This window comes from Oryctolagus cuniculus, chromosome 8 (genome assembly GCF_051225735.1).
Source record: "Oryctolagus cuniculus isolate XC-2025 breed Fujian yellow rabbit chromosome 8, ASM5122573v1, whole genome shotgun sequence".
Classification (NCBI taxonomy): domain Eukaryota; kingdom Metazoa; phylum Chordata; class Mammalia; order Lagomorpha; family Leporidae; genus Oryctolagus; species Oryctolagus cuniculus.
The window spans coordinates 8,239,075-8,251,878 of NC_142874.1; positions in this window are offsets into that span (position 1 = coordinate 8,239,075).

A 12,804-nucleotide genomic window follows, 5' to 3' on the forward strand; every position below is an offset into this window, starting at 1 on the left:
GAAAGAGAGATCTCCTACCGTTAGTTCACTGCCCAGATGGCAGCAAAGGCCAGTGCTAAGCCAGGCCAAAGCCAGGATCTCCCATTTCGGTGGTAGGAACCCAAGCACTTGGACCATCTTCCACTGCTCTCCCCAGGCCATCAGCAGGGAGATGGATCGGAAGTGGAGCGGATGGGACACAAACTGGCACCCATATGAGACGCAGGCATCACATTGACAGCTTTTCCTCCCACACAACGAAACCGTCCCCTATTGTAGCAGACTGTAGTCACAGTGACAATATTTTGTAAACTTTAAGTAATTATGCATGATGGTGTAAATGGTTGAAAATACAGCACATAACTCTCTTTCTAAATAATTTTAAGAGACCAGTTTGCTTCAGGTACCTGTTTTCTTTTACACTGTACATCCCCTTTTTAAATATGTATCATGAAAACAGATGCTGCATGATTTCTTGCTTCAATATATTTGCTAAAGACTTAGCACTGGAAATCGAATGAAATGTTTATAGATTTAAGCCCCACATCTTGTAACTGAGTGAAGCCGGAAAGGTAGGATTCAATTAGGCTGAGGTAGACCTGTATAAGGGGCGATTGACATACATATATACCATGTAGGCCCGGGTCAGGGATACTTATAACAGCAAATAATTTGTCACCTACTGACAGGGATACATTCTAAGAAGTGCATCATTAGGTGATTTTAACATCAGGTGACTAAACTAACTAAACAGCTACTGTGGTCACTGGGCCACAAAATGCTGTGGGACCACTGGCCCATACGCTGCTTGTCACGGATGGACATGTTCACACGTAGTGAGGATTGCATTTAAAATCATTTAATGAATTTAAATTTTTTTTTAATTTCCTCAGAGTGAAATTTATTATAATATTAAAGAAATTTGATACAATATGATATTATAGTACTCTCAAGATATATATTTTTATGCGTTGTGAAGGGAGGGTTTTAACAATATAGATGATGATGAAAGATATTTTAGGAAAGAATGATTATAAAGGAGCTATCAAGAGAGATGATGCAGTTTTCTATAGCAAATGGGAGCTGATTTGATTCAGAATTCAGGGGTCACACAACCAGTTAGCATTAACAAGTCTCATTTGTTGTCAAAATTAACTACATAAATCATTTACCAAACACCATGAATTTTTTTTTTTTTTTGACAGGCAGAGTAGACAGTGAGAGAGACAGAGAGAAAGGTCTTCCTTTTCCATTGGTTCACCCTCCAATGGCCGCTGCGGCTTGGCGCGCTGTGGCCAGCACACCGCGCTAATCTGATGGCAGGAGCCAGGTGCTTCTCCTGGTCTCCCATGGGGTGCAGGGCCCAAGCACTTGGGCCATCCTCCACTGCACTCCCTGGCCACAGCAGAGAGCTGACCTGGAAGAGGGGCAACCGGGACAGAATCCGGTGCCCCGACCAGGACTAGAACCCGGTGTGCCGGCGCCGCAGGTGGAGGATTAGCCTAGTGAGCCGCAGCGCCGGCCCAAACACCATGAATTTTTACTCATTGCAAGTTTGTAGAGTGCATGAATAAAATATATACATAATAAAAAAGTTATGATCAATATTTCTGACCTCTAAAGCACGGGGACCACAAATATAAGTAAATTTAAATGCTTTAAAGGGAAACTACCCACAGATGAAAAATGATCCAAAAATTATCTGACAGGAAACCTCCTATCTTTCTTACTCTTGCATTTCACAAGTCATGACTGGTTAGCAACTTACAGACAGAAAAGAAATTCTAAATTGTGATTCTCAAAACTACATTTCAAGGAATTTCTTTTTGTGAGTTTTTTTTCCTCTCTGGTTACTCAGTTGATGTTAATAATGAATCATAACGGCAGGCACCATGGCTCACTAAGCTAATCCTCCACCTGCAGCGCCGGCACACCGGGTTCTAGTCCTGGTCAGGGCACCAGATTCTGTCCCGGTTGCTCCTCTTCCAGGCCAGCTCTCTGCTGTGGCCCGGGAGTGCAGTGGAGGATGGCCCAAGTGCTTGGGCCCTGCACCCCATGGGAGACCAGGAGAAGCACCTGGCTCCTGCCTTCGGATCAGCGCAGTGCGCTGGCCACAGCGGCCATTGGAGGGTGAACCAACAGAAAAGGAAGACCTTTCTCTCTGTCTCTCTCTCTCACTGTCCACTCTGCCTGGCAAAATAAATAAATAAATAAATAAATAATAAAAATAAATAAATAATGAATCATAACATAAATAACGTTCTAGTTTCCAATAACTCGAGCCATCATCTGTTGCTTCTCAGGGTGTGCCGTGGCCGAAAGCTGGGGTTGGAAGTAGAGCCAGGACTCCAAACAGACACCACAACGTGGGATGTGGGCAACCCAAGTAGTATCCAAACCGCTGCATCAAACATCTGCCCCTAGATTGCACTTTCAGAGCATATTCAGACTTAAACATTGTCAGGTGAAAATGCAGAGACAAAGAAGTAAGGTGAGATTCTATTAGAAATCACACCGAATTTTTAGACCAATTTAAGAATATCACCGTCTTCACGGTATTAATTTTTCAGCTCTGTTGATTATGGAATGCTGTTCCATCTATTTAGAGCTTATTTTCTTCAATTAATATTTTTAGGGGTCAGCATTGTAGTCTAGTGGGTAAAGCTGCCCCTTGTGATGCTGGCATCCCATATGGCTGACGATTTTTGTCCTAGCTGCTCCACTTCTGATCCAGCTCCCCATTAATGATCAGGGAAAAGTAGTAAAAGATGGCACCAGTGCTTGGGCCCCTGCCACCCATGTGGAAGACTCAGAAGAAGCTCCTGGAACCTGACTTTGAACTGGCCGCATGCTGGTCATTGCAGCCGTCTGGGGAGTGAATCAGCAGATGAAAAGTTTATCTCAATGTCTCCCCCTCTCTCTCTATAACTCTGACTTTCAAATAAATAAATAAACAAATCTTTAGGGGCCAGCACTGTGGCGCAGTGGGTTAACGCCCTGGCCTGAAGTGCCGGCATCCCATATGGGCACTGGTTCTAGTCCTGGCTGCTCCTCTTACGTTCCAGCTCTCTGCTATGGCCTGGGAAAGCAGTAGAAGATGGCCCAAGTCTTTGGGCCCCTGCACCCACTTGGGAGACCCAGAAGAAGCTCCTGGCTCCTGGCTCCTGGCTTCGGATCAGCACACCTCTGGCTATTGTGGCCATCTGGGGAGTGAACCAGCAGATGGAAGACCTCTCTCTGTCTCTCTCTCTGTAACTCTGTCTTTCAAATAAATAAAATAAATCTTTAAAATAAATAAATCTTTAAAATAGTTTTATATTTCAGAGAATAAGTTGTGCGCTTGTTTTGTTAAATGTAAACCTACCTATCTTATTTTTTATGAGACCGTAAACTGATTCTTTTCCTATTTTGATTTACCACACAGTTGTGCCCTAAATGCTATTTGACTTTCTTAGTATATATGTCTAGTTCATTCCCTTTCATTGTTTCTGCACTCTCATTTATTCTCTTAATAATAATAGAAAATCACTTCTGACAAGGGACTTTAGTTGTTGCATTAACTGAACCTATATTGTTACAGTAACTCAACCTACAAACTTATTGAATGCATGCGTTCCCTATTGCCAATATTAATCACACTCACTTTGCATGCATGCCCCTTCTAAAATTGTTCTCTTTGGGTGAGCATTTGGTCTAGAGATTGGGAAGCTGCTTGGCACACCTACGTCCCCTGTTGAAGCAGCTGGGTTCAAGTCTTAGCTCCCCCCTCCACAACAACTCCAGTTTCCTGCTAATGAGCACCATGGGAGTGGCAGATGGTAGCTCAGTTCATTGGTCCTTGACACACCTGTGGGAGGCCAGCATTCAGTTTCCAGTTCCTGGCTTTGGCCTGACCAGCCACTATTGTTACAGGCATTTGGGGAATAAATCAGCTGATGGAGAGAGTTGGATGGATGGATGGATGGATGGATAGATAGATAGATAGATAGAGGTAGATACAGATGATATAGATATAAATTGATAGCTACAGATATATACATATTCCTTTCAAATAAAATGCATTTTAAAAATTTTAAGTATAAAATAAAGCTACTTTCTTGATCTTTTTTCCTTTCTCCAATTTCACTACAAAATTTAGTTTTTTCCTGAAGTCTAAAACACTCCTTGATTTTTATCTATTCCCATTAAACTTCTAGAATGTCATGAAATTGTCCTCCTTAGAAGACTTTTATTATAATACAGACCTTTCGGCCGGTGCCGTGGCTCACTAGGCTAATCCTCCACCTGCGGCGCCGGCACCCTAGGTTCTAGTCCCGGTTGGGGCGCCGGATTCTGTCCCAGTTGCTCCTCTTCCAGGCCAGCTCTCTGCTGTGGCCTGGGAAGGCAGTGGAGGATGGCCCAAGTGCTTGGCCCCTGCACCCGCATGGGAGACCAGGAGGAAGCGCCTGGCTCCTGGCTTCAGATCGGCGCAGTGCGCCAGCCGCAATGCACTGGCCCTAATGGCCACTTTGGGGAGTAAACCAACAGAAAAGGGAAAACCTTTCTCTCTGTCTCTCACATTTGTTTCCTCAGATGCCCACAATAGTGAGACTGGGCCAGTACAGAACTAAATTCAGATATCCCATGTGGGTGGTAGGCGTCCAAGGACTTGAACCATCATCTGGTACGACCCTGCTACATTATCAGGAAGCTGGATAGGAAGAGGAGCAGCCAGGACTCAAACATGTTCTCTGAAATGGGCTGCCAGCTTCCCAAGTTGCAGCTCATGCTGCTGTACCACAATACCTGCCCATGATGCATTTTTGATGTTTCCTAGAATAATCAGTATCTTAGGCCCAATTAACTCTCCACTGCTCTCTGAATACAATGTATTCTTTTCTGGAGCAGGTGTTGAGGTGCAATGAGTTAAGCTACTGCCTGAGATGACAATAGTCCATATGGGTGCACTGCTTTGAGTCCTGGCTGCTCCATGGATGATTCAGCTCCCCACTAATGCATCTAGTAGGGCAGTGGAAGATGACAAAAGTGCTTGAGCCCCTGCTGCCCATGTGTGAGACCCAGACGGAATCGTAGGTTCCTGGCTCCAGCCATTGCATCCATCTGAGAGTCAATTAGCAGATGGACAACCTCTTTCTATGTCCCTCCCTGTCTCTCTGTCATTCTGCCTTTCAAATCATTTTTTTAACTCTTTTAAAAAATAATTTACTTTTTCTTCCTCATAGTTTTTAATTATTTAAATCTTTCCCTTTTAATTATAATACAACCTGGTACATGAAAAAATTAAATATTTGGGGTAGATTAAGACTTTAAATATAAAAAACCAAAATTTTGAAATTTCACCTATTTAAAGAATATCTTTTAATGACGTTAGGTGACTCTGTTAAAAATTTAATGTTTGTAATCGAGTTCCATAAGTGAAGAACATAGACATCACCATTGTTTCCTAACAACAAATAAAATACAGAACACACGGAACGATTGGCAACTCTCTTGGATTCACGAGAGGGGAGAAAGGATGAGGGCTGAGGGCAGACAGTCAGAGTCTACCCCCATAGAGGCTCACCAGGGAAAACCACCTGAGGAACCAGTGTTGGTACAAGGAATGCTGAATCATAACTGAAGAACTGCAGGAGGTTTGGTGTGGATAGCATCAGATATAAAAACACAGGGGTCTCAGGTTGATTAGTATCAAACGCTAAGAGAGAAGAAATGGGCCATCTAGTGATGAGCAGACAGGAAGGAGCCCTAAATGAATATGACTATAGAAAAAAGCCAATCTGAAAAGACTGTGTATATTTGATTCCAACTATAGGACATTCTTGGAAAGGTAAAACTATACAAACAAAATACTAATTGTTGACAGGAGTTAAGCAGAAGAAAGTGATGAAAAGTCATTGAGAATTTCTAAGGCAGAGAAAATACTCTATGTGATGCAATGTTGGACACATGCCATTACACATTTTTTCCCAATGCAACACAGAATGTACAACTTCAAGAGTGAGATCTATTTTAAGGAATGGACTTTCAGGTGATTTTTTTCGTGATTAATGTAGTCTCAACAATTGTTTCTAATGTACAACTCTGGTGAGGGACACGGATAATGGGGAGACCATATATATAATGGGAAAGAGCACATAGGAATTCTCTGTGGCTTCCTCTTAGTTTTTCTGTGAACCTAAACCCACCACCACCCCTCCTCACCCCCCCCCCCAAAGAGTCTAAGGATGAACGATTTAGAGCCTGCAATATTGTTCTGGGTGCCCATATCAGAGTGTCTGGGTTAAATTTCCCGTTCTGGCTCCTGACTACAGTTTCCTGCCAGCCCTGACCCTCAGGAAGTGGAAGTGAGGACTAGAGCTGGGTTCTTGTCACCCATGTGGGAATCTTGGACTGAGTTTCTGACCCTGAGCTTCAACTCTCTGGAGGTTGAGGGTAACAATTATTTAAATACTATGGGGTCAGAGCTATTATATCTCATTCACCATTGTACTGGGACTCTGAGGAAATGCATTTAGTACATAACAGGTACAAGATAATTATTCATTAAATAAACGATGAATCTAAAACAGAACAAGTGATTAAATAATGCAGACTACTATTTTATTCATACATTGTTATATTCTTAGTGTTTTATAATAATTAAAATGTCTGAAGACTTTTCCTTCCTTTATCTAAATTCATGGTCCTCTTAAAATTAAAAAAAAATTTATTTGAAAGGCAGAGGTACAGGGAGAGGAAAGAGAGAGAGAGAAAACATCCACCATCTGGCTGAATTCTCAAATTCCCGCAACAACTAGCAGTGGGCCAGGGCAAAACCAGTAGCCAATAACTCCATCTGAGTCTGCGAGGTGGGCAGAGGAACCAGGTACTTAGGCTATCATCCATTCTTCCCCAGGCATGTTAGCAAAAGCCTGGATTAGAGACGCAGAGTAGCCAGAACTCTAGCCCTGCACTCCAGTATGGAAGATGGGCATCCAAAGGGGCAGCTTAACCCACGATGCCACATCACCCACCCTTTTATTTTACTTTTATCGTAATGAGCAAAGAATTGCTTTCACAAAATATGTTGTCAAATGCAATGGAAATAGTGTTAGGAGAAGGATTCAGAACAATAGATTTACAAGTCCACATTGGTCTACCTACAAATCATTGAAATATTGAATTTCAACATGCACAACCGTTTCCCTTTTTATATTATGAATATTCGTTCAAGAAGATAGGAATAATTGCTAGAATGTACCTTGAAGAACTGTGACCTACCCCAAATACGAAAGTGTTTACACAGATAAGCTGCTTGATATAACAATACTAAAACTTTTCTTCAAAGTCATGTTGAAGACATCTAGCAAAAGAAAACAAAAGAGAATAATCCTTCTGAAAGACAATCATTTAATATAAAATTTACTTTTATAAACAACTTTGAAATAGGAATCTAATTGACAGCATCAGTGGTTTAGAAACAGTGAGGGCACCTGAATGTTAGGATAATTGCTCTTAGTGCAAATTTGGAGTTTTAGTACTGTTTAAGACATCAAATTTGCCTTCATGTTCTCAAGTCAGAGTGGAAAGCTAAAAATGCTTACAAGTTGATGCATAATCTAAATTACTTATAAGTTGTCTCTCTATATTTTCCCTGTCTTCTTTGCCCTGATTGTCATAGAAATTATCATTCCATTTTTCCCGACCAGAGCTGTCTGTAAACAATGTGAATGGCAGGAGCATGGGGTAGAACCAATAACTTGTAAATATCATACACAAAACAGAAACTTTCTTAAGGTGGTTAAATACAGGTAGGTGAATTACACAAATAAAAACCTAACTTAAATATGTTACATCAAAAAGTAAGTAAAAAAAAAAAAGATCCCACTTTCAGATTACAAATTCCAGCAAAAATAAAGCTACTCATTGACCAGTCCCATTGTTGCCTGTTTATTTTTTTTAGGGCAGGCTTCTGAGATTCTAAATAAAAATCTATAGCAGATTGGAATTTCAAAGAAAAAAATGAAATGATAGTCAAATTCCCCAGTTTCCACACAAACCTAAGAGATCTTCCAGAGTAGTGACGCTGGGGTTATGCAGCTGTTTTGAATGGTCTCCCAGCAGGACACTCACTGGGGATCCCCAGCACTCAGTAGGAGATCACTCCAGGTCATCCAGTGCTGAGAGCTGGTAAAATGACCCCCGAAGTTTAAGCAGACTCAAATCTGGTAAAACAAACTCGAAAGACTGATATTAAATGACGTCATGCCAATTACAAGTGCCCTAAATTGTCTGAAACGTAGCTTGAGGGCCTTGAATTTTCAGACTTTTGTTGCATATTGAAACTAGTAACACAGAAAGAGGCTCTGCTTAACCATGACAGTCATACTTCCCCTTTTTATATTTTCATTTTTTTGGATTTTTATGAAGTTTTATTGTTATTTAATTTTATTTCTATTGTGTGTGTTTAAATTTATTAGTGATATTTTGACTCATTTACATATTGTGATGATTAAATCAAAATAATTAACACACTCAGAACCTCCTATACTTCTGTTTTGGATGTGGATGTTTGCGTGTGTGTGTATGTGTGTGTGTATGTGTTAATCACATTTAAAATCTACTCCCTCAGCAATTTTTAAATATATAGCTTATGTTTACTAATGATTGCCATCAGGCAATGACATATTTTCCAGAACTTATTATTCCTATATAGCCCAAACTGGATACCCATTGACCAACATATCTTCATCTCAATCCCATTCCCCAGGCCCTAGTAAATACCATCCTTCTTCCTACATCTAGGATTTCCGCTTGTTAGATGCTACATAGATGTGAGATAAACAGTATTTATCTTTTGTTTCCTGTCTTCTTTACTTCACACAATATCCTCTAGATACCCATGCTATTTTAAAAGGTAAGATTTCTACTTTCTTAAAAGCTGAATTATATTGTTTCATATATGAATGTACATCATAGTTTCTTTACCCACTCATACCCTAATGGACACTTAGGTTTTTGTACTTCTGAGCTACTGTAGAAAGCTACAGTAAACATGGCAGTGTAAGTGTTTCTTGACAGAATAATTTCATTTTCTTTTCATATATAGCTCATAGTGGGGTTGCTGGAGCATAGTTTTAAATTTTTTAAGATTTATTTAATAATTTGAAAGCCAGAGTACAGGAAGAGACACACAGAGAGAAATAGAGATATTCCACTCACTGGCTCACTCCCCAGATAGCTGCTACAACCTGGCCCGGGTCAGCCAAAGCCAGGAGCCTAGCACTCCATTCGAGTCTCCCACAGGGGTGGCACAGACTCAAGCACTTGGGCCATCTTTCACTATTTTCCCAGATGCATTAACAGGAACTGGACTTGAAGTGGAACATCCAGGATTAGAACCAGTGTTCATATGGCATGCCACTGTTCCAAGTGGTGGCTTAACCAAACCAGCACCATATTTTTGAGTGTGTGTGAAAAATCTCCATATTGTTTTGAATAATTGCTGTACTAATTAACATTCCCACAAACAACATAAAAGAGTTCCCTCCTCTTTACATCATTTGTAACTATTTACTTATTGGGAAAAAGTCATTCGAATAGCTGTGAGGTGATTTCTAATTGTGGGGAGCAACTCGGACTAGACTAAGTTACTGGAATTAAGACTTATTCTATGCATCTGCTCTCCCACAATATGGCGCTGAGAAGGGAGAAACAGCTTCTACACAGCTGCCTCCAGTTCAACCAATAAACTGTAGGACCTGCTCCTGATTGGAGGAGAGCAGCGTACTCGGTGTGTGGGTAGCAGAGTTGGGATTGGTGGAAGGGGACTATAAAGGAGGAGAGAGACAACATGCACCAGGAACATCTAAGGGGAACATCTATCTGAAGGAACACCTGTGCAGCCCCCGAGAGAGCCGGCCGGCGGTGTGCCGCTCCCCCGCGGAAGTGGGGAAAGTGGCAGGGGGAGCCGCCCTTCCACGGAGGTGGAAGGGACAGTAGCCAACCCGGGAAGAACCAGCAGCAAACCCGGGGAGGGCTGAGCAGACAAAAGAACAGCGCAGGGTCCTGTGTCGTTCCTCCATGAAGAGGGGGAGCGACACTAATAATAGTTTTGATTTTTTTTCTAATGACTAGTGATGAGGAGCATTTACTTTGTATAGCTGTTCGACATTTGTATGTCTTCTTTTGGGAAATATTTACTCAGTTCCTTTACCCTACTTTTAAATTGGCTTCTTTTCTTAGCGTAGATTTGTCTGTGCTGCTTATATATTTTGATATTTATTCCTGATTGGATGAGTGGTTTGCAAATACTTTCTCCCAAACCATAAATTGTCTCTTAAATCTGTTGATTGTTTCTTTTGCTGTGTAGAAACTGTAATTGGGAATAATCCCATTTCTTTAGATTTGTTACTGTTGGCCATAATTGTACAGTAGCATCCAAAAAAATACTCATCAAGACCAATCTCTAAAAGCTTTTTTTGTCCACCTTGGGATTCTACAGTGTCAAGTCCCAGCTTTGGTTTTCATTATATTTTTCCTTAAAAATAACATGGATTTTACATTTCTAATGAAAAGGTTGCCACATCATAGTATAGATCTATCATTTAGAGTTATGATTCTGTGATACCAAAAAAGCTTTATATAGTAGAACTCAAGAAATGTTTTATGAAAAAAATCAACATTTTTAAGGATCAAGTGGGAGGCTTGTGTGGTGGTATAACAGATTAAGTGACCAACTCATGATGCCGACATCTCTCATGGGCACCATTGGAATCTTGGCTGTTCCACTTTCCATCCAGCTTCCTGTTAGTATGCCTGGGAAAGCAGTGGAAGATGGCCCAAGTGCTTGGGGCCCTGACACCCATGTGGGAGACCTGAATGAAGCTCCAGGCTTGTGGCTTCAGCCTAGCCCAGCCCTGGACAGTGGGGCCATTTGGGGAGTAAATCAGTAGATGGAAGTTCTCCCTGTCTCTCCTCTTTCTGTAACTCTGCCTTCCAAAGAAATAAGTAAACCTAAAAATAAAAGAATTTAAGTGAAAACATATAAAAATATATAGATGCCTTACATTTTAAAATTGTTTATAGACTAATTCATTTTATTAACTCTACAACTATTGATGAAATCAAGTAACAGAACAATATTTGAGTAATTCATCAATCTTACTTAGAGAGTCTGTCATCTTGGTAATAATAAAAAAAGTTCAATTTATTCCTTTAACACATGTTCTAAAATACAGAAGTTATTATGAAATGTTCAGCTGGGAAAATCATTGGAATTATACCCTCTACTTTGCTTTTGCTTTTCTTAAAACATTGCAAGTAATATTGACAAAACAAAACGTTAGACATGACTGAAGAGTACTTCAAGTGCTAGTTTTGGGCTCTCTTCTAAAGAGAGGCAACAATTTGCAGTGATATAATTTAAGGGGCACAGATAACCTAAGTTTAAAATTGTCTTCAATACTGATAAATTTTTGCTTTGAGTATTTTACTTAACTTTTTTTTTTTAAAGATTTACTTATTCTAAAGTCAGAATTACACAGAGAGAGAAGGAGAGGCAGAGAGAGAGAGAGAGAAATAGAGGGGTCTTCCCTCCGCTGGTTCACTCCCCAGATAGCCACAAAGGCTGGAGCTGCACCAATCTGAAGCCAGGAGTCAGGAGCTTCTTCCAGGTCTCCCACATGGGTACAGGAGCCCAAGGCTTGGGCCATCTTCTACTGCTTTCCCAGGCCATAGCAGAGAGCTGGATCAGAAGTGGAGTAGCCAGGACTCGAACTAGTGCCCATATGGGATGCCGGCACTGCAGGTGGCAGCTTTACCTGCTATGCCACAGTGCCGGCCCCTTTACTTAACTTTTTGTAAAAACAAAAAATAATTAGGACTGTGTCAGGCAAAAGCCAGGAGCTTGGAAATCCATCCTGGTCTCCAACATGGGTAACAGGACCCAAAGTACTTGACCTATCACCTGCTGTCTCCTGGGGTGAGCATCAGCAGGAAGCTGAACTGGAAGTGAAGAATCAAACCCAGGAGCTCTGACATGGTCTGTGGCATCCCATGTGGCATCTGAACCTCTACAGCAAACTCCCACTAATGCTTGTCATCATATCCTCTGGCATACATACTAATAATAAACAAAATACCTTGTAATTGGGGTCTATGTTACAGTGTGCTGTCTGCATCATCTCCCTACACAAAAATGTACAACTAATACTAGTACCACCATAGGATACATCTGTGTACATATATTTCCACATTATTTTGAACTTATAATTTTGAACTTATTGAGGAGAAATATATTTATTTAGTGAGCTAAATATAATAAATAATATTGTCATGATCATTTGTATTAGATTTTCTATGATTATTTCCATTTAAAATATTACTTTTCACTACAACTAATTTCATGATTTTTTCATATCTATGAGATTTTTAAGTATTGATGATTACAAACACCACTATTATTATAGAATGAAAATGAATTTTCATTGAGAAAAGATAATCGTTAGATAAAATCAGTTTGACTTTACTGCAGTACTGTATGTCTTTTCTATTGTAATTCATGAAGTAACATTTTTCTTCACCATAGTACACAGTAGCAGCCAACAGGAGGTATTTCTAAGAACTTTTATATAAAACAGAGACCTCTATAATAATTCTAGTGTCTAAAAGGATTACTGCAATGATATAAAAGTCAAACAGCTTGCTCCATGGAGTATTTAAGAATGCCTATCATAACACTGATATGAGTTAAGTATGAGTAGAGAAAGAAAATCTCTTCTGTAGGTTTTGGAATAAATAAGAAGAAAGCTCTCAACTTGTCACGCTGAGTGTTTTCTTAAGGAA